Source organism: Tenrec ecaudatus, chromosome 7, assembly GCF_050624435.1.
Source record: "Tenrec ecaudatus isolate mTenEca1 chromosome 7, mTenEca1.hap1, whole genome shotgun sequence".
Lineage (NCBI taxonomy): Eukaryota > Metazoa > Chordata > Mammalia > Afrosoricida > Tenrecidae > Tenrec > Tenrec ecaudatus.
Window position 1 is genome coordinate 121,852,220 of NC_134536.1, and position 22,896 is coordinate 121,875,115.

At 39.1% G+C, this 22,896-nt stretch overlaps 1 non-coding gene across 1 annotated transcript; it reads left to right on the forward strand.

The window, feature by feature from the left end:
* The first annotated feature begins 9,797 nt into the window (after positions 1–9,797).
* Positions 9,798–9,926, forward strand: LOC142454026 (small nucleolar RNA SNORA65). Its single transcript, XR_012785564.1, has one exon. It is a non-coding gene; the product is annotated as a small nucleolar RNA SNORA65 (small nucleolar RNA).
* The last annotated feature ends 12,970 nt before the right edge of the window (positions 9,927–22,896 follow it).

Sequence of the window (22,896 nt, forward strand, 5' to 3'; positions counted from 1 at the left end):
CGCTACATCAGTTACATCAATTACAAAAAGACAAAGCTAATTTATGCCATTAGCAATCAAAATAATGTTTATAACTAGGGGTGTAGAGAAAAATGGCTGGAAGGGATATGAGTTTCTGACGATGCCTGTTTCTTCAGGGTGATGATGGTTAAATGGATGTCCTCAGCTTGTGAACATTGAGCTATGCACTTGCCATATTTCTACTTGTTTTCAAAACCATTTTATTGGGAGCCAATGCAGATAGCATAGCTTTCCATAGTTTAATAAAAAATTAAGTAGTATTATACAATTGCTACCACAATCAGTTTCAAAACAATTGGTTCCTTCTCGAACTCCTTGATGTCAGCTCCCCTTTGCTGCCCCCCCACCCCACCTCTTTCACCCACCAGAGGTCCTCAAACTTTTTAAACTGGGGCCAGTTCACTGTCCCTCAGACTGTTGGGGGGCCGGACTATAGTTTGCAAAAAACCTATGAACAAATTCCTATGCACACTGCACATATCTTATTTTGAAGTAAAAAACCAAAACGGGCAAAAACATCCGGCGGGCCGGATAAATGTCCTCCGTAGGCCGCTGTAGTTTAAGGACCCCACACTGCAGAAACCTTTGTTCCACTACTGTTCCTAAAGGCCCATCAATCCTGGGCTGCATATACCAATAAACAGGAAAACACATGACAAAGATTCAAGAAGGCTACCCACAATGACAAACTGCATCAGAGATAAACCCAATAAGAAAATATTGAAAACAAGAGCAGGACCCAAAGTGTATCAGAGAAGAGATCAAGTGACAAAGTTTTAACCATTCAACTGAGGTTTATCATTTTAATCTCCTGTAGTCCTTCCTCCAATACTGTTTGGTATCCAGTTGATTCCCATCTCTCCATAATGGCTATGTTTCTGCTTTGGGGTGTATATATTTTACTTTAATGACAGTGAGTGTTTGTTGTTGCTTTAAGGACTTGAAAATATTCAAAGGAATAGTTTCCTTTAACTAGTCACAAATCCATTCCCTCCAGAGTAGATATTAGTACTAGTTTTAAGTATATTCTTCAAGGCCTCTTTTTATATGATTACTTATATGCATGATAGTATCATATGTACATCAGAACTTGTGCTGGGCTCACACAACTGTGTGATTGTGTAAATGGTTATGTATATAACATTCAACTTTGTAATAAGTGATATAATGATAATAGCTATAAACTGGCCAATGTGGGACTATTTACACCACAGAATTTAGTACAAGTTACAGGCAGAGTTGTTTTTCCCCTTGAGATTATATTTCTAAATCTATTTTGATTTCTAAAATGTTGCTATTACAAAGGACCATTCATTGAATATGAGTAACATGCAACTTGAATATATTTCTCCATTATTTCTTTTTACACAAAGTTGCAATCGAAAAGTCTGATTGACAAATAGTTCTCCATATTTATAGAAAAACTTCTCTTGATCACTTTCTCACTCCTTTATATCCAAATAGTTTCTCCATTCATTCAGATGTTTCAAATTTCCCAGGTGTCTCTCTAAATGAGGCCCAATTGATTTAAGACAAAAGGAAGGATAAAGACACTTGTAAGAAGGTTGTGATATTGGATTGTCTAGTACTCTTGTCTGACAGTAATGGGCAGTCACTACATAAAAAACATATCTGGAATCAACTATACCTAATGGCAGATTGTATCTTGAAGTTGGCTAGTAAAGGGGGCCTGTTAACTTGGAAAGAATTAGCATTATGTAATGGTCAATTAGGGAAAGTGAGGGAAAAGCAATGAAACAATACAGGTTTTATGACTTGACGTAGGATACTGGAATTACCATTTTCTTGTGGTGCATTTGACTTTGGACAAATACTATAATTTCTTTGAGTCACAGAAACTTCCATTATGAAAAGAAGATAAGAGTTTTCATATCACTTTTGTCATTGAGGATAAAAATATAAAGAAAATATATAAATAACCTATCTTGACGCTTAGAGCAGGATAGATTTTCAAAATACATAAATTTCTTCCCTAATTTCCTTCTACTTATTCATTCTCCATGAGAGAGAGTGCCACAGCCGTACAAACCGGCTAGTTTTCTTCCTCATGGCATCTGCACACTAGTGTCAGTGATTCTGAGGGACGCAAAGTGGGGGAAGGGAAATGCGGCTCTTTGGGAGAGAGAAGTTGTCTGTCAAGAATGATACTGAACTTAAAGGATTTAATTAGAGAATTTAAAGGTAGAGCGGATGATGAGCTTGGACAATAATAATATAATGGTTAAAATTAAACAAATATGCTCTATTACTATGCTAAAAGTTTCATGTCTATGATTTCACTTAGTTCTCATTCTACAGAAGGTATGATTATTATCTTCCACTGACATGGAAACTAAGGCATAGGCAATTAGTACATTTGCCAAGAGAGTACAACTAATGACATGCGAAACTTGGACTCAAATGGAAGTCTGCTATGATGTGGAAAACAATACAGACCACGATGCTCTCTCCCCACCCTCTGCTAGAGCACCAATATATCAGTCATCTCTTCATGAGGAGGCAAGGTTGAGCAGGGTGGCCTCATAAGAACTACTTGTTCTTAGATTAGTTCTACAATTCAGTAGAAACTCAAAATCCATTAACTTATCTAATATATATATATATATATATATAATCTCCCTGGTTCACTTTAGAGACATCATTCTCATTTTATTGGGGGATATTATAAACCATTTCCATGGGTCATATGGTACTTTTATTGATAGTATCATTAGTTTAGCCAGTGATATGGAATTTAAAACAAGGTTAAAAAAAACCAAACGAAAATGCACCTGCACAGGACAGCTTTTTAGATAAAAATACATGGATTATTGTCTAGTAAAGATTAAAATATTAAGTGACTGGACACATTCTACAGAAACAATGAGGGTTGGTGAAGAAATCAGATGGAGTATGACAAGAAAAAATGGTGTCTGGAATTCAGAGGCTTGTCTTAAAATAAGCTTCCAGTTCCTATCTGTGCCAGGAGACAGATGTACCCCTCAGGATCAGTGGTGAGAGTGGTGATATCAGGAGGGTGGAGGGAGGGTGACGGAGAAAGGGGGAACACATGACAAGGTCTACATGTAACCTCCTCCCTGGAGGACAGACAATGGAGAACTGGATGAGGGAGATGTTGGATAGTGTCAGATATAATAAAATAATAATTATTTATAAATTATCAAGGGTTCAGGGGAGGGTGAGCAGGAAGGGAGGGGAAAATGAGGAGCTAATACCAAGGGCTGAAGTAGAAAGCAGGTGTTTTGAGAATGATGATGGCAACATACGTACGAATGTACTGGACACAAATGATGTATGTGTGGATTGTGAAATGAGTTGTATGAACCCCTAATAAAATGATTAAAAATAATAAGCTTCATCTCAGTGAGGTGTCAGCTAAGTACATGGAATAAACACACTAGCCTGCATGATTCAAGGATTGCAAATAATCAAATCTATTACTGGAGGAAGGAATGGTAATGATTTTAGGGCTGAAATTTTAAGCAACATGCTTTGAAGGTGAGAGATGATGTGAAAGACGCAAATCCCTCTGGAGCATCCTCATGGCGAGTGAGCCTCTGGTGAATCCCCTCTGACAGCGACCAAGCATGTGGATAGCCGTGGTTTCAGACAGAGTACCTTGGAACGTGGGTGATGGCAGATGTAGTGCGGTTAAAAGCTAACACCCCATCATTTGATCTCCCTTTTGACTGACTTTAAATTTATTCTAGTTTCTTAATAATTTCCGCTTAATTTCCAATTGGGGATTTTCTCTTTTATTTATCTTTTGTTATGATTTTCTGGATATGGAAACTACGATAGTTTAGTCTATAGACGCAGCAACTGGATGGATGGTTTCTTGGGGGTATGACTGGGGAGGTTGGGAGGAAATGAGAAGCTAACAACAGTGGGCACAAGAAAGAATAAAATATCTACAATTGATTGTGGTGATAATTGCGTGCACTTTTTAATATGGGTTATTAAATTTTATGTAATGTAAATTATATATCAATTAAAATTTAAAAACGAGATAATTGAGTAAAGAATTTTAGAAAGGGAGCACAGAGAAAGAAAAAGGAGGTTTAAAATGAATATTTCAGGTATTTGTAGCTCAAAAATTTGAATATCATAAACATTTTTGAATATCATTAACACCTGGAAGGAGCCCTAGTGGCATAATTTCTAAGTGTTTGGCTGCTAACCGCAAGGTTGGTAGTTCAAAACAGTGGGAAGTGGGAAAAAGAGCTGAGGATCTGTCCCCTAAAAAGTGACAGTTTAGGAAATATTATAGGGCAATGCAACTGTAATATAGTATATCACTACGAGTTAGAGCCAGTTGGATGACACACAACAACAATAGAGTAACAAGAAATGTGTGTTGTTTATTTCCAATAAATAATGCACTCAACACAGAGTTTGGGGAAAGAATCAACAGTTAATGCAAGTACTTCACAGATAATGGCTCTAAAACTAACCACAGTATCCACTGCAGAGACCAAGTGTTCTAGTGCGCTCCATTTAATAGCTGTACCAAAGGTGGCTTTCGTGTTCTTTGGGTTTTCACACGTAAATTAATCGGGAACAGATCCTTCTTCTGGAGGTTAATGATCATCCAAAGAAATCATAGCGCTTAGGATGGGTGGCTATGAGTCAGAATTGACTCGTTGGTAACGAATGGTTTTAATATTGCTCAAGACATAAAGTGCGAGCTGCTGTGGATCAGCAAGGGGCTTTGTATGAGCAAGTGATTATCATCAGGGAAAGCTGGAGGTCAACTTAACTTCCCTTGGGTTGGATGTGGGAAAGAAGTGGAGTGAGTTTAGATTTGGATGAATTTAGATTGGGAGAGTCATCCCCAATCTAAATCAGAGGTTTAACCATACTTATACATCACATTGTGCTATAGTAGACTTGAGACCATAAATATTTCAGTGACTTTAAAAATAGTTTTGACAAGCTTTTGAATTTCTATTCCAGAATAATTCAGGGATATAACCTCTAGAGAAGTTATCTTTGTCTTTTTCCTTCTGCAAATTATACCTGGCTTTTGCAAATCATATTTGCCTAGCTCTCTGAAGAAAAAAAATAAGCTTGTCATAACTTCAAGGTCACCCTGAAACTTTATCAGCCAGAAGTATAATTTCAGGAAAAAAATTAAACAAAATCTTAAGCAAAAAGTCCCAGAAAACATAAATAGAACTAGAAAGATTCATATACTGATTCTATAGTCTCCATACATTTATAAAAGGGGATAGCAAAATTTCTGGCTCCACTAAGGTAATTGTCTGTGTTTTCTCAACTCTTCAACTAAAGAAGAGCCTGGAAGAATGGAAACAAACAAGTTCTAATCTAAACTACAAGGATTGATCCTTATAAATTCTAGGGATAATTGGACCAAGGGAAGGGAGAAGTTATTTAATCATTCTCATTTCCAGATTTCCTATCTGTGGAGTAAAGAGTTCAATAAAGTGAGTTTGGGTACTTCTTACAGTTTGAAAGTCAAAAATTCGAGGAAAACCATTCTGTAATATAGTCCTGGGTGGCTCGGAAACAGTTGTTTGGGTCTCTTGAGATTCTGCCAGGCGTGTTTCTTTGGAGGCCTGGTAGAAACTGGCTCAAAGGTGTGCTGAATGTGATTTTACTCTTATGAAAGATGCTCCCTAGAGAACACACTACTGAAAGATCACTGATTTCCCTTGCCTCTGGTTTCTCTGTCGTCTGAATTATAGCCATGGGAAGTCAAGAAGTAAAGAAGTCTCTGGGTTTCAACAATATCTTGAAAGAGATGAAGAGAAATATGTGTGTTGAGTCAGATACCGATGCACACTTCATGGAGGGTATATCTGTACGCTTATCTCTCCTGGAAGTGAAGTTGCTGACCAGCAGACTAATACTGAAGGAAGCCATGGAGAAGTCATTATTCTAAACATGTTGTCGAGCTCAGATAATATGCCTTAGTATGTTAAGAATTCATATGTAGTATCCAAATACATGTTGTTGTTGTTGTTGTTATTGCTAAGTGCCACCTTTTTTGACCCCTAGCAGCTCCACGTAACAGATTAGAACTGTCCCATGGGGGCTTCTAGGCTGTAATCGTTTCAGGAACAGATCTCCAGAACTTCTTCCTACTTAATCACTAGATGACTTCAAACTACCAATTTGGTTTACAGCCAAACATTTAACCGGGGCTTCAGTAAGTTTATATACTGTATTATGTACTTTCTTGTACCTGCGCTATGCTCCATTTTACTTGTCAAGGTTTGTCGAGCGATAATTGTCATTGTATCCCAAATGTACTTTGTATTTTAATAGATGTCATAAATATAATATCATTAACATTTAAATTGAAAAGATCAAAATAAGACACTGAAACATGATTTTTTAAAACGTGTTGCTGCTTGTTGATAGACGCTCGAAACTTAATGCTGACTCATATCCTGTGTACAACAAGCCAGGCACCAACCAATCCTGATCCTACCTCACAATAGTTGTTAAGCTTGACCCCACTGTTAAGCACCCCCGGTTTCAACAACCCATCAATTTGAGAGTCATCTTTTCACTGTTCTTCTACTTGACCAATAATTATGTCCTGTTCCAAAAACTAGTTGCTCCTGACATAATGCCCCAAATAATTGAAAGACACGTCTTTGTTTTGAAGGAGCTGTGATTTCTCTAGGAATGATTTGTTTGACCTTCTGGCTACCCGCTGTACTCTCAATATTCTTGCCAACACAATCATTCAAGTGTTTCAATTATTTCCTTTTGGAAAGTAGTAACTGGAGAAGAGTACAATTTTGTCTTAGACATTGCAAGTTAACTTCTATCTCATTTGTAAGTAACCAAACCTCAACCTTCTGAAAGATTTGTTCAAGATATTTAGTTAGTAGAACCACTTGGATTAGAGACCTGATTAGAAACTAACGACAGTTTTCTTTGCATTTCCTGTTTTGATGTTATTTTTCTGAACAAAGAATCAAGGTCATAAAGTGAGTTAAAATATTTTTTCTGAAACATAATTTACTGATAAGAATTCCTTGTAAATGTAAACGAAGCAGATTGCTTTTGGTAAAGCCTTTGATGCATTTAATGAAAAGCAGAAATTATATAGAAATAAACTAGAACAGGTGGGAAAGCCCTGTTTGGATGATCTGCTTTCCTTTTTTTGTGTGGTTATTATTTGTGCTGTTGCTCTTAAGAAAAAACACTTACACTGAAAAGCACCTGTACATTAGAAAACATGCAACAGGTTTTTATAATTTTTATAATAAAAAATAAAGATACCTCTTACTCCCATAATTCTTTTATTTTTTTCACATCTATTTAAATTTTTAAAATTATTTCAAAGAATCAATATGAAGTCTTTTTTGGTAATGCAAATAGTAGAAGCCATTTATAAGATTTCTATGTTTTATTTTCTGAATGAAGAGAAAAGTGGATTCGAAACAAATCAGCAAAGATCAAATACCTTCATCCCTATTGTTTCCAGTGATAAAAAGTTGACATTTATGTCCAAAGAAACTGAGCAGAGACCTCAATTTCAAGTCTAGTCTTGACGATGAGAGCCTAATAGAGTGCGCAGATTGTAGAAACCAGATTCCAGATGCGCACTATTTGGGGCTAGAAGCTCCTTTGCCTGTCAGCCAAACAGAGATGTAGCCAGAGCTCCGTCTGGTGTCACAGAGAAGGCTCACAGCAGCAGCAGAATCTTCTGATTCCAGCAAGTTAGGAAACTGCGTCTCATGCACCAGTCATGGCGATTCTTCACATCATAGCTCTGTTTCTGCACAAGTAATATACACATAAGCACGCGCAAACGAGGACCCACCGACCCCAGTCAAAACACAAGGAAAATACATCCACATATGTAAAGTTAAATGAAAATGCCATTTAACAATGTGCAAAAAAAGCCTATATGATTCTAATTGTGTTACTTTGGAAATAGTCTGTAGTATGCAGGAAAGGGAAAAAGGCAGCATAAGTTTAGCCTAATAATTTCGTGCTTCAGCATATGGTCTATATTCTCTGGTTCTATCTGACTTTTCAGCATTATGCCAGACCTTGTTGATTAGCCTGCATTTATAAATCCTCTTCCTAACATTCTCTTCCAATAAAAGGAAGATTTTCCAGGAACATTATACATTAGCTGAGCAGCAGCAGATTCGATAGGATATTATGTAAAATATTTAGCAAAGTATTCTATATAAATTAAACATCAGTCTTCTTGACACTAGGACCCTTCTGTGTGTGCTGGAATAAATTTGACAACAGTGGGTAGAAATACCATGAATCCACTGGTCGAATGTTCTCTGTCCAGCTGACTTTCTCACTAAACACATGACGTATCGCTGTCTTCGCTCCTCTAGTGGGTGCCCTCGGGTCAGTTCGGACTCGTAGCGATCCTGAGTACAGCAGAGAAAATCACTGCCCGGTCCTGCACCAGGCTCACAGTGGTTCCTCTATTTGAGGCCAGCGATGCAGCCAATGTGTCCATCTGCCTTATTGAGGGCCTTCCTCTTTTTGCTGCCCCTCTAACCTACCAAGTGTGATGTCCTTCCCGAGAGACTGGTTTCTCCTGATAACATGGGCAAAGTAAGTTCCCTGACCCTATAGGGCTGTGCTCCTTTCACGACAGATTTGGTTATTCATTTGGCAGTGCACGGTCCTTTCCATGTTCTTATCCAGCCCCATCATTCAAATGCACCAATTCTTCTTTGGTTTTCTTATTCAATGTCCAACTTTCGCAAGTTTATGAGGCATTTGAAAATAGCATGGCTTGGGTCACACTCAAGTTCATCCAAATAATGTCTTTGCTCTTTACCTTTTAAAGAGGAATTTTGCTGCAGATTTGTCCAATGAAATTGGTCGTTTGCTCTATTGATGGCTGGTTCCTTAGGTTGTTGGTTGTGGATCCAAGTAAAATACAATCCTTGACAACTTCAATATTTTCTTCATGGAAAATTATGTTGTACCATTTGTCCATTTGTTTTACTGCTGTGCTTTACACGCGGCTATGATGGTGGAAGCTTTGTCATCGGTGCTTGAAGGCATCATATTCGGTGGAATAGAAGGTCAGCAAAGAAGAGGAAGACCTCCAATGAGATGGGTTCACACAGCGGTTGCAACAGTGAGCTTGAGCTTAACAGCAACCATGAGGATGGTGCGGGGACAGCCATGCTCCGTTCTGCTGCACATAGTGCCACTGTGTTCAGAACCAACTTGAGGGCACATGACAATATTACGATATGTCTTATTGTCCAGTTGCAAGGATTTTTTCTTTTTGTTTTTAAGGTTAAGGTATAATATATATTGGTGACTGTAATCTCAGAATCTTTTCACATACATAGTTGATCTGTATGCTGAATAAATCATGAAAGAAATGAGCATATGAAGAAGAATGTAGCATCACAATTGGAAGGACACCCATAATCCTCCTTCTTTATGCAGCTGACACAGCTTGCTTGCTGAAAACTAAAAAGACTTGAAGCACTGATTAAGTAAGCCTACGTTTCCATCTATCTTACTTGCCCCTTTTTCCTTTCATAATAGAGCAACATAATTTTTTTCGTCCAGATGGAAAACGTTCTAAACTTTCACTTACTTCCTTTCTTCTTGATGTTATTGTCATCATTTAATATGACTCTGCTGACTCTTTTAGTGTCTTTCCTTCCTCAGTATAGATATAAACTTGTATTACTTAAAAATTTTGTTCTAGGTATTTTTGACTTAACCTAAGTTCACAAAACAAAGCTTGAATAAAAAATGGGGGTCTTCGGCCACCCGCTACTGCACCTGACCATTCTCTGTTGGCTGGTGCAATCCAGTGGTGAGCTGAGAGTAAACCCCAGCTTAGGAAACAGGGTTGTTCTTCATGTGGATGACTCTGTGCCGAAAGCGTGGAGACAGTCAAGAAGAAAAAAAAATGGGGGTCTTACTGTACGCAATGGCAATGGGCCAGTATGAGGGACAAGGAGATTGAGGTAGAGAAGGAGGGCAAAGCAAAGCGTTTTCACTGTCCAGTAGGAAGTTTCTAAGAACCACGAATTCTTCCAGCTCATGGGCCATCCTCTGAGCAGCTCCTTTAACTGAGTCTCCGGAATGTGCTTCATAGAGAAAAAAGGGGGAAACATTTAGCTACAAACTCTTGTCTACCATTCATCAAAGTTTGTCCGTAGATATTTTAACTCTCCCACAAACCAGTTACGTATTTATGGGCCTCCATACAATGTGTGACGCACCACCATTGATTTACAGGAATTCCCAAGAAGGAAGCAAAAGTTTCAACCCGCCCCCCTCCCACAAATAGAACAATTTGTTGGATGTGCTACTTTCCTTCCTAGTGTATGTCACAGGTCTAGTGAAATAATTCTACAATTATTCATTTAATCTTTTCGGTAAGAAAGCACTAATATACAAAAGAAAGTAAAAATAGATTGCTACAAAACAACAGAAGATGTTATTAAGCAAAATGATCAAAATGTGAAGCTATGGCTGCTCAATATATCCTTCATCTAGGTCTATGAAGGCAAGTCTCCATTCTCCATTCTTCTATTTGTACCACATTAAAAGGTCAGGTACTCAAATCTTGTGCTATTTAAATATTCCTTAACTATTAAGTTTTGAGAGGCAACAAATCCTGATAGGATCAGCCTTCCTACCCTCCAGGACTGAGTAGTTGCCTTGTTGTGATGGGAGAAACGTCCCTGAGGCAACTTTCTTGGCCTGTTACTCACCAGTTCACTTTCCCATGTTTCAGCCTTTTTCAATGATTGCTTCATAAGTCCTTAGGATTGCCATGTGTCCTTCAAGAAAGTTCATCAAGATTTTCCCTTTGGAATCTCAAAAAGCAATCTACATTGTCTTCTGAGCTGATTTCACATCGTTGATGTGAACCCTACAGATCCCTGTAGAAACCACTGTTTTTGAATGGATTTTTTGTTGAAGGCGTAATAAGGAGACAGCGTTGGGTTTTTTTGCATGAACACACATTTTTATTTCTCTTGGGTAGAAGCATAGGAAAGAAAGTACTTGTTCATAAATTACATTTATGTTTCAACTTTTAAAATATTGCCAAACACTTTACCAAAGTGTCTGTCCCATTTTGAATTCCCACGGACAGTGTGGGATGGTTCCCATTGCTGTGTGTCCTTGTTTAGGATTATCAGTGCTCCTGTGGTGTGGAGTGGTATTTCATTACAGCTTTGATTTGTAACCTCTTAATGACTAAAGAGATCACATGTCGCTGCCTTCAGAAACTCATGGGGCAGCCCGCCCTGTCCCACAGGGTCACTCTCTCTGAGTTAGCACTGTACCGGTGGCAGCGAGCTGAAGGACTGAGAATGCCAAGCATCTTGTGTGTGTTCCTGGGCTCTGCTCAGAATGTCCTCGGGTGTAGCCACTGTCCAAACAATTGCCCTTTCTTAGTTACACTTTTTTTTTTTTTTTAGGATCTCAAGTTTATTTGTTTAATGATGATTTTTAAAATCTTTTTATTAGGGGATCATACAACTCTTATCACAATCCATACACACATCAATTATGTAAAGCACATTTGCACATTCATTGTCCTCATCATTTTCAAAACATTTGCTCTCCACTTAAGCCCCTGGTATCAGGTCCTCATTTTCCCCCTCCCTCCCTGTTCCCTTCTCCCTCATGAGCCCTTGATAATTTATAAATTATTACTTTGTCATATCTTGCCTGTCCTACGTCTCCCTTCACCCACTTTTCTGTTGTCCATCCCCCACAGAGGAGGTCACATGTAAATTGTGTAATTGGTTCCCGCTTTCCAACCCACACGCCCTCTACGCTCCCAGTATGCCACTCACTCATATAACACGGGAGCAGATGAAGAGGGAGGAGGAGAGAGTGGAGCACATCCTGGCCCACGAGGCCTTGAGGACGATAATCCCAATTAGAGCAGCCAGTCCACAGAGAGGACCACATGGCCAGCCCCACTATGAGACATGACACCCCTCACTGACCCATCATAGCCCTACAGGGGACAACACCAGAGACACAGTGGGGGATCTGATCTGATCCCACCACACCGAGGCAAAACACTAAGGGAGTGAACAGAACAGTAAGGGAATGGGGTGGCGAGGTCCCCAGGGAATGCTGAAGTTAGACTTTGGGGCCAGGGCGTGGTGCCCCAACAGACAGGACTGGAAAATACTTCTAAAGGCCAACAAACTATCCTTGAACTAACTACAAGCTTTTCTTTCTTGTTGTGTCCCCCCCCCCCCATTGGTTAGTTGTTGTTTTGTTGCATATTGTTACTTGCTTTTTCTCTGTCTTGTTTTTGTACATGTTATTTTCTCCGCAGGTCTGTCTAAATAAGATAGGCTGAATAAACAATCTGGAGGAGAAAACAATGGGACCCACAGTTCTGGGGAACATGGGAGAGTGGGGGAAGAAGGGGAGGGGAAAGGAAGTGGTGTTAACAAACCCAGGGACAAGGGAACAAAAAGTGATCAAAATTGGTGGTGAGGAGGGTGTGGGAGGCCTGGTAGGGCATGATCAAGGGTAATGTAACCAAGAGGAATTGCTGAAATCCTGGTAGGGACAGAGCATGATAGTGGGACAGGAGGAAAGTCAAAGAAAATATAGGAAAGATCTGGGAGGCAAAGGCATTTATTTAGTTCTAGATAAAGACATGTACATATGTAAATATATTTATATGAGGATGGGGAAATAGATCTATGTGCATATATTTATAGGTTTAGTATTAAGGTAGCAGAAGGACATTGGGCCTCCACTCAAGTACTCCCTCAATGCAAGAATACTTTCTTTTATTAAACTGGCATTCTATGATGCTCACCTTCCCAACACAACAGTTGAAGACAAAGCGGGTGAATAAGCAAATGTGGTGAAGAAAGCTGATGGTGCCCAGTTATCAAAAGATGTAGTGTCTGGTGTCTTAAAGGCTTGAAGGTAAACAAGCACCCATCTAGCTCAGAAGCAACAAAGCCCACATAGAAGAAGCACACCAGCCTGTGTGATCATGAGATATTAAAGGGATCAGGTATCAGGCATCATCAGAACAAAGAATTTTACCATAGTGAATGGGGTGGGATGGATGTGGAGTGGAGACCCAAAGCCCATTTGTAGGCCCCTGATGATTCCATGGTAGAGGGGTCTTGGGGAGGAGATGAACCAGCCAGGGTGCACTGTAGCCACAATGAAAAAATACAGCTTTCCTCTAGTTCCTAAATGCTTCCTCCCCCTCACCCACTATCATGACCCGACAGCGTATTATTAAGATAATTTCTTTACATAAATCTGTGGACTGCTGAAAACTGTTTAAACACATGATTTTTTTAACTTTTATTTTATATAAACCCATGGGTTTCTGGAATTGAAAGATCATGAAAAATCTATACAACTTTCAAAAGCACTTGTATTTCTTAGCAGTCTATGTTGCCTACTGGGCTGAAAATGACAGGGTTGGCAGTTTGAAACCAGAAGCCAGTTAGAGGGAGAAAGCTGAGGCTCCCTAATTCTGGAAAGAGTTGTAGCTCAGAAACCCAGGAGGATAGATAGTTCCATTGTAGCTAATGGGGCTGCTGTGTGTCAGAATTGACTCATGGCCGTGAGTTTATTTGTGTTTATCACTCTCATAGCCATTCTGCCATCATTACTTAAACCTCATCTTAATCAATGACACTTTCATGATGTTTTTCATAGCTCATTCCCATGTTTTCAATTATTATGAATGTTCTTGGTTGATAAAATAGACTGTGATAATATTCATGTTCTTCGTTTAATTAGAATTCATAGCCCTGATGCATAGGGTCTTACTTGTTGTGTTGTTAACTTCAAATTCAGCGGTTCAAAACCAACTGCCCTCTGCAAGAGGGAGATGAATTTCTTTTTTTACTCCAGTAAAAAATTGCAGTCTCAGAAAACCCACAGGGGCAATTCTATTCTGCCCTGCAGGGTTACTGTGAGTCAGAATATACTCAATAGCAGTGAATTTGGTTTGGTTAAGTCTGCTACAGGGGCCTCTGACTACTATAAACAGTTCGACTCTCAAGTTCTAGCAGAAATGTTGACTGAAATCATCCAGCCTGAAATGAATCAGGCCAGAAAACTTGCTTCTGAAAAGTGACAGCCTTGAATAATTTACAAAGCTATTCTTCTTTGAATATACAGTTCACTATTAGGGCAGGATCAAGGAGACCTGGTGGCACAGTGGTTATACATTGGACAGCAATCCATAAGGTCAGCAGTTCAAAGCACCAGTCCCTCTGTCTGCAAGACCAGGATGGGGTTTCCTGCTCCTGGAAACAGTGGCAGTCTGAGAACATCCCAGGGGCAGTTCCACTCCGCCCCATAAAAAGGGTCACTATGAGAGGGCGTCAACTCAATGGCGGTGAGTTATGAGGAAGAATCAATTCACAAGATATAACGGGTTTGCTACATACCTGTGGTTCAGTACATTTTTTTGATATGACTCTTCTAACAGTAGGATTTCTAAGTCCCACCAAATGAATGATGGGACTGTATGAATAAGGTGTGTGGAAGCCTAATGAGGAGATTAATCACTTTGTCATCCTCCAGGGTTCAAAGAAAGCCATCCCAGAATGAGGAATGGAAAATTTCAGTCCTACCCAAAAAAAGAGGTAGGAGCAAAACATGTCTTCTGAAACTTGTCCCATGAACTGAACCACCTCAAGCCACAAGAGGGAGCTGTGACACCAGGGAAGGGACAAAGACGTGTCTGTGTTCTTGGTGGAACTGCAGCAGCAAAGGCAGCACCATCAAGTGCATGAGACAGGTTGATAGCGTGCCTGGCCCACGCAACAAGAAAGATGAGTGCCTTTTGTCAGAAGGCTCTTTCTGAGAAATCGGGTGTCTCCAGGTACTCTACCAGAGGTGTGAGCTTTGCTGACCCACAGAGTTAGAACTGAGTGCTTTCAGGCCAAGAGTTACAGCAGAGAGCCCTTGGGACGTTTATCGGCAGCATGAAAGGAGCTTTGTAACATTGCCTGAGCAGAGTCGAGGCCAACATGACAACATGTTTGAGAGGCAAAAGAGTAGAGAAAGCCAAACCTTTCTCTAGGCACAGTCGAGAAGGCAGGCACACTCCTGACCAGAAAAATTGTATCCTGAGTTTCGAAGGCTGAATTGGCACCTGTTAAATTCTTAATAAGACTTAAAATCTTGAGTATAGACTGTGAGCTCCAGGTGGCTGCTGTAGTGGACTATCAAATCCAGTAGAGAGGTGAAGAATGGCTTGGCAGCTAATTCCTGCCAGAATTAGCTCTGAAGATTCAATAGTGGAGCCATACCTGACTGCTGTCTCCTAAGAATTCACCTTACGCTGATGTTAGTTTCATTTCCTTCCCCGGGTGAAGTTGGATGCCAGATGCCTCCCCACACCCTCTTAACAATAACAACAACGATAAGATCTCTCTTTGATATCCTATCAGAAATTATCTTTGTCTCTTCTATCTTTTGGATTGCTTAATTCTTGGTTTCACTATTTCTCTCTCTCTCTCTCTCTCTCTGGCTCTCTCTCTCTCTCTCTCTCTCTCTCTCTCTCTCTCTCTCTCTCTCTCTCTGGCTCTCTCTCTCTCTCTCTCTCTCTCTCTCTCTCTCTCTCTGGCTCTCTCTTTTGTAAATGGTGGATAATTCTTCCATTAGTTTCCTATAATAACAAATACTAAGTGTTTATTTTGATACTTTATATTCTCCTACATGCCTTTCCTTTCATTATCAATGTTAATCCATAGCTTTGATGGGCATCGATTTCCATTCAGGAAATAGTTTTCAATCTTACTCACTAACCCTCCACGCTCTAACTGTTCTCCTTGAGCTTTATATAAGTGCAAAGAGACTATGATTTAAATTTAGGAGTTGAATTAGACAGTTATTTTAAAGGTTACTAACTTAAAAAAATTAAATTTGATTAGGCTTTGGAAATCTTTAAAACATCAAATATAATGAAAGATGGATTTTAGGATGCATGAATATGTATAGCATGTCTTATGACATAAATTTACAGTTTTCTTTTTACTTTGGGAGGGAAAATAAACGACAGAAAGCTGCAAGGAGGATATAATAAATTTCTAAATATGCTTCCCCTGGATACACTTTGCTCTGTGTGCTTATTCTCTCTCTCACCTTGTCTTAACAGTGTATAATCTGTGCAAATATCTGATTCACTTAAGTGGAACAAATAGGAGCTATAATGAACCTTCTCCAAATATTTTAATTTATATATATGCATATATTATCCTTTCCCAAAACCTTTAAAGACATTACATTATATAATCACAGTACGCTTACAAAATTTAAAATATTTGAAAACTGTACACCAATGTCTAGCAGAGAATCCATATTATGATCTTACCCAAATGATTTCAGCAATATTTTTTATTTCTCCCAATTAGGATACAATGCAAAAATCACATGTAGGATTTTAGTTCATATCTCTCATCTCCTTTAATCTGACAATTCCCTAAACCCTTATATGGCTTTGATTGACATATTTAAAGAACATTTCAAAGTTACTTGGGATTGTTTTTTGCTTTCTGTGTTGTTGTTGTTTTGGAATATTTCCACGATTTCTGTTGTTTGCCCTCACTGAGTTCCTAAGATGCGTTTTCCCCTGGAATGCTGCTCAAGTGACACTGGCATCTTCCTCGTGTGTCTCATCAGCACGCGCACAGCGCTGCTTTACACCATCACCAATGATGCCAACTTTGCCCACATGGCTAATGTGATGCCCTCCAGACTTCTCCTCTTTCAGGGAATGTTCTTTCTCACTTCACCTTCACATTGTTTTCTGAAACAGCTCTCCAGTTGAAGGCCCGGACAAACGAAGACTAGCAACAGGTATTACTTAGGGCTGTCAGAGGCTAGCTTTCAGTAGTCAATATTTCTTGAATGATTGCCATTGTTCATACTGAATATAAAAGACAAACTCTGAGTAGAAATAAGATAAAAGAAACTAATTTGAGTAAGTCTAATGGTGTGTGTGGCAAATTGCTTCATTCTGTCTGGCATTTCTTAAGTTTATGCTACAGCTTGTTTGGGCCAAGAGGCTTCATATCCGTATGGTGGCTTCTATTTGTTGCTTAAAAAACAGGTATAGACTTTTTCTTCTATAGCCTGCAGTGACAGACAGTGTGACTGACAACTACTCTTCTTAAAAGATGAGCACATATTTCTTTCTTCAGAGTCTCTTTTCCAGGAACTGCCACATCATTTTAATACAATTTAATCCAAAAGGGGCTATCTGGGTTGACTTCATTATGCATTCGCACATTCAGTCACACCAGCATCACTTTTCAAATACCATCTCTTACAAATGGATGTTGTTAACTTTCTCAACAGTAAAGGCATGGCATGTGATTTCCACCCATCAGTAGAGACTTAATAAATCACCCAGCACATTACAGTTTCACGCCAAGTTAGCACCTTCATCAAGGAATGAAATTAGCAGAGCAAATCCTGGCTAATTGTGAAAGATGCTAATTACCCGCTCACCCTGTAAAATAAGGCATGAGTGATGTGTGGAGAGTCTGCACAAAGTCATGAACACTTGGAAATGCAATACTTAAATAAAGCCTAAAACTGCTTATGCAGAGAGAAACGGAGACCAGACATGGGGTAAAAATATACAGTCAGGAAAGGGGGTGGAAAGCAAGGATTTTTAAAAATCTCATTTGTAGAACTGTAGCAAGACAAGTGGGGACTTGTATGGCTCTAGGGATTCATTATAGTAACCTCAACTCTCAGTTCCCAATGCAAATGCCCTGCAGATCATTACTGGAAACAAGGCTCCCTGGTTAATAGCTGTTCGCAGCTGCGGCATGCAATGGCTGTGAATGAAGTGACCTCTCCTCAGCTCCTCCTGGAGTGGCAGAGGGTCCATCTTACACTAATTATCCCCCCTGCTGGTGGTCTCTGTAGGAAGGGCAAGAAACAATCGGGCCACCCGGTGTGAAGTCTGAGGCTACCAGGTCCCTCGGATCTTGGCTGTGATGAGCTGGTGGAGGTGTGATGGAGGATTTAGCCCTGTCACTGTCAATCTGGTCCCCACTGTTTGGATGGGAGAGTCCTTTGCCTGAAGTTGTCAGTTTGTCACCTATCACTAACACTAGTCTCACATTAAGAAGGAAAGCATGTTCTTTCCTAATGATTCTATTTAGATGTGTGATTTTTTTTAAAGCTGTGCTGCTACAATATGCACTTCTTTACTTTTTCCAACTCCTCAAAAGATCTGAGCAATCACTGAAGACTTCAAACCTACTCAAGACCAACCAGCCAAGGACACAAAACCAACTCTCTGAGTTTTTGCATGTGTCTCCTAAGTCCCCCCCCCCCCCCGCACTAAATTTGCTAATGAAAGGCAATTATCACTTTGCATTCTGATGTTATGGATTTGAGCAAGCCACTGAAGCAATTACCCATTTACAATTGCAAAGGTAACCTAGAGAAAGCTCTTGTGTTAGGGTTAATTTGTGTAATGAGGCAAAGGTGATAAATTCTTAAATTCCCATAGAGGGAATTTAAGAGGAGGGAGGTCCCCTATAAAATGAGTTTTGTAACAAATTTAAAATAAGGTAATTATGATAGAGAGGTGAAAAAATGAGAGGGGAAAAAAGACAAACTAAATACCCAGTCATTTCTAAAGAATCCATTTTTCACAAGAAAGGATAAACTAATAAAATATGTTATCATATCATTTATAGAAATTTCTATACAACTTAGCTTTTAAAAAGTTGTGACTTACACTGTCTCTTCTTTTTTAATTTTTGCACCTCATCATATGCAATATCAAAATTATGTCAAGATAAGGTTCATATTCACCTCATTCTGTGACCATTATTTAAACATTGTCATTTGTTCTACAGTAGTAAGTCAAGAAGTTTTACTACAAATCAGACATCTCATAAAAATATCAAAGTGTAAAATGATCATATCTCAATATCTCCCTCATCTAAATCACAACACTTATAATCCTTCCATCTATCTAACCTTTAGTGGAAGAACTCTGTGCTCTTTCATTTGCACCATTATCAAAAGACTGTGATGTGAGTCTTTCAATGATATCAAAATGACTGTGCTGGCATTCTTTAGAGATACACATCATATTCCTTTGAAATATTCTTTGAGTGAAACTAAAAGAAGTCCAAAGAGGAAAGATCAGGAATATAAGCAGATGGATAATTTCCCCAACAAAATTCCAGTAGGAAAACCTTTATTACCCTTAGAGAATGAGCAGGTGAATTGTCTTAATGGAAAACAAAAAAATATGGGGGTATTTGTCTGGGCTTTCTTGACACCACAAATTTGTCAATTTTCTTATAATGCCTTATAAGTCCCCCGGGGGTTCCTGGATTCTTTTTTAAAAAATCTATCAAGTTTACCTCTTAAGCATGCATAATACAGTTGTAACTCTTGGTGCTGAACTCTCTCCCTTGAATTGAACTGACCCAGCAGATTCACTCAGTTACCACTCCTTTGGTTGTACATTATTTGGTTTTATTTAAAGTAAGCCCCCCCCCCCAAAAAAAAAGACAAATACATTTCTGAAAGAACTTGTAGAACCTAAAATCCAGTCATGTGCTTTTTGATTTTCCCTTGTATATTGAGGCCAGTGTCTTGAGTACACTTTTAAAGTCTGAACATCTTGTCCCGTGCTGAGGAGGAGCATAAATAAGACACTACTGTGACATGTTTTGCACACAGGAAGGAAATAATCATATTAAGTTCACATTGGAAAAGAAGCTAGAAAGAGAGGAAACTTCTCCCAGAAATAATAGTCTTCCCCAAAGGGTGTCTCCTTGAATTCAGACTTCTAGACTTCTAACCTGTGAGAGAATCCGTTTCTGTCCTTGAAAGCGACTCACAGGGAACCATGGTGGCATATAGATTACATGTCGGGCTGCTACCCACAGGGTCAGTAGTTGAAACTTGCAGTCCCTCTGCAGGAGAAAGATGAACTGTTCTACTCCAGAAAAGAATCACTCTCTCAGAAACCCCCTAGAGCAATTCTACTCTGTCCGACAGCATCACTATGAGTTGGAATTAACTCAATGGCAATGATTGAGGCGGACTCTTGAATTCCTTGTGGTATTTGTTATAGAAGCATTGGGAAATCAGAAAAAAAGATTGTTGTGAGCCATTGAGTCTATTCTAATTTATTGTAATCCTATAGGATAAAGCCATAGTACCCCATAGGGTTTCATCCATTGTAACCTTTATGAAAGTAGAGGGACAAATATTTTCTCCTGCTGAGCAGGGGAGTGGGTTTGAATTGCAGAAATTACAGTGAACAGACGAGTGTCTATTTTCCCACTAGGCATCTTAAATGATAACTCTCAGCATATAGATTAAATATTATCTACATACCCCAAACTCTACATTCAGATAAATCAAATGCCCTTTTACAACCTCTGGGTCTAGTTCTGGTTTTACTCTCCTGAAGGCATGCTCACTCCAAAATGCCCACTTGTGGAAAGGCCCCCAGCTTGTAAAGCTGCATGATGAAGCAGAGGCTGATTTTCTTCTGGCATATACCAGCTGTTCATATATGAGATTTTGACATGCTCTGGACTTCAAGAGAAGTTAAGTTGATTTTCCATTTTGACACTTCCCTCTAATAATCTCTAGTTTAGATGCTAAAGCTGGACATCAGGAACCACAAGAATTCACACATAGCAGGTGCTGCAAAGTAGGGCATTCGGTGAATTCTTTAAGATGGCTCTTATCTCCAAGAATCATTCAGCTGTGTTTCTAGAAGATCTGATGTATCTGTTGATTATAGAAAGAAACCCGAGTCAGGATCATGGAATCTGAAAAGTAAGAATGACTAAACCAGAATATCAAAATGGGAAGGGTGTTGCTCATCAGTTAGATGGAGCTCGTTTTGTACATGAACTCCACATCCAACAGGCAGGTGGTTTCTGCTATCAGAAACAAATATTATGGTTTCTGGAATAGGTATAATTTTCCTTATTGAAATAAAAAATGATTACAAAGGCATGAATGAGACTTTTATTTATTTTCGGGGGGGTTGAGATGTTTTCTTTATTTTTTAAACATTTTATTAGGGGCTCATACAACTCTTATCACAATCCATGCATATACATACATCAATTGTATAAAGCACATCTGTACATTCTTTGCACAAAGGAGCACAGAGACAGGATATAGGTTTGCAAATAAACATGTGCTATTGTTGCCGCTAGTTGGTTCTGAGTCATTGAGATCTTATGTAAAACAGAACAAAACACTGCCCAGTTCTGCACCATCTGAACAGATGTTAAAGTTGGACAGAGTACTGTAGCCACTTTGTCAATTTAACTTGCCCAGTGTCTTCATTTTGCTGCCCTTGTACTTTACCAAGCACGGCGTTCTTCGCTAGGGATGGTCTCTCCCGAAAACATGCCAAATATTAAAATGTTCATCTTTGCTTCTAAGGAGTACACTGACGATACTTCTTCCAAGACAGAGTTGTGTGTTCTTTTGACAGTCTATGGTACTTTCAATATTCGTCTCCACCACCTTAATTGGAAGGCATCAATTCGTCAGGCTTCCTTATTCAGTGTCCAACTTTCACATGTATATGAAGCGATGGAAAATACAATGGCTTAGGTCGTCCACAGCTTAGTCCTGAAAGTAATATCTGTGGTTTATGAACACTTGTGAAGCAGATTCATCCAATGCAATGCATCATTTGATCTCTTGACTCCTGCTTCCATGAACACTGATTGTGGATCTAAACAAGATGGAATCCTTAACTTCAATCTACTCCTCCATTTATCATAATGTTACCTATTGGTTAAATATTAGGGACTTTGTGTTCCTTACATTGAATTGCAATCCATACTGTAGGCTGCAATCCTCGATCTTCAATAGTAACTCTTTCAAGTTGTCCTCATTTTCAGCAAGCAAGAATGTGTTATCTGCATATTGCAGGTTGCAAATAAGCCTTCTTCCCACCCTCATGCAGCATTGTTCTTCATATAATCCAGCTTCTCTGGTTACTTGTTGAGCCTAAAGATTGAATAAATATGGTGAAGAGACCCAATCCAGATGCCACTTTTTTTTAAAACTATGCATTATTTCCTGTTCTGTTCAAATAACTGCCTATTGCTCCTTATACAGGTTCATATGAGCACAATGAAAGGTTCTGGAATTTCAGTTCTCCTCAAGGCTATCCATAATTTACTATCTACACAGTTGAATGCCTTTGCATAGCTGATAAAGCACAGTATTATCTGCTTTGAGCTGAGATCCATCTGATATTAGCAATGACATCCCTTGTTCTAACTTCTATTCTAAGCCCAGGTTGAATTTCTGACAACTGCGTGTCAATGTAGTGCAATGTACAACCACTTTTCAATGACTTTATGAAAATTTCACTTGCATGTAATATACATGCTATTGTAAAATTTGAGCATTCTATTAGTTCACCTTTCTTTTGAATGGGTACAAATCTGAATCTCTTCAACTCAGTTGGCCAGGTAGCTGTCTTACAAATTTCTTGGCATAGATGAGTGAGTGTGTCCAATAACCTTGTTGAACATGTCAATCGATATCCCATCAATTTCCGAGCTTGATTTTTTGGCTAAAGCCTTCAACGCAGATTGGATTTCCTCCTTTAGTACCATTGGTTCTTGATCATAGTGCCTTCTTCAGATGGTTGAATGCTGACTTTTGGTGATGGTGACTTTTGGTGATGGTGACGCTGCACTCTCTCCCTCTTCGTTGGATGCTTTCTGAATCATTCAATAATTTGTCCATAGGATATTAGTGTTGTAACTCAGGGCTTGAATGTTTTTCTTCAGGTTTTTTTTCAGTTTAAATATGCTAATGTGATTTTTTTCCTTTTAATTTTCTCTAGGTCTTTGCACATTC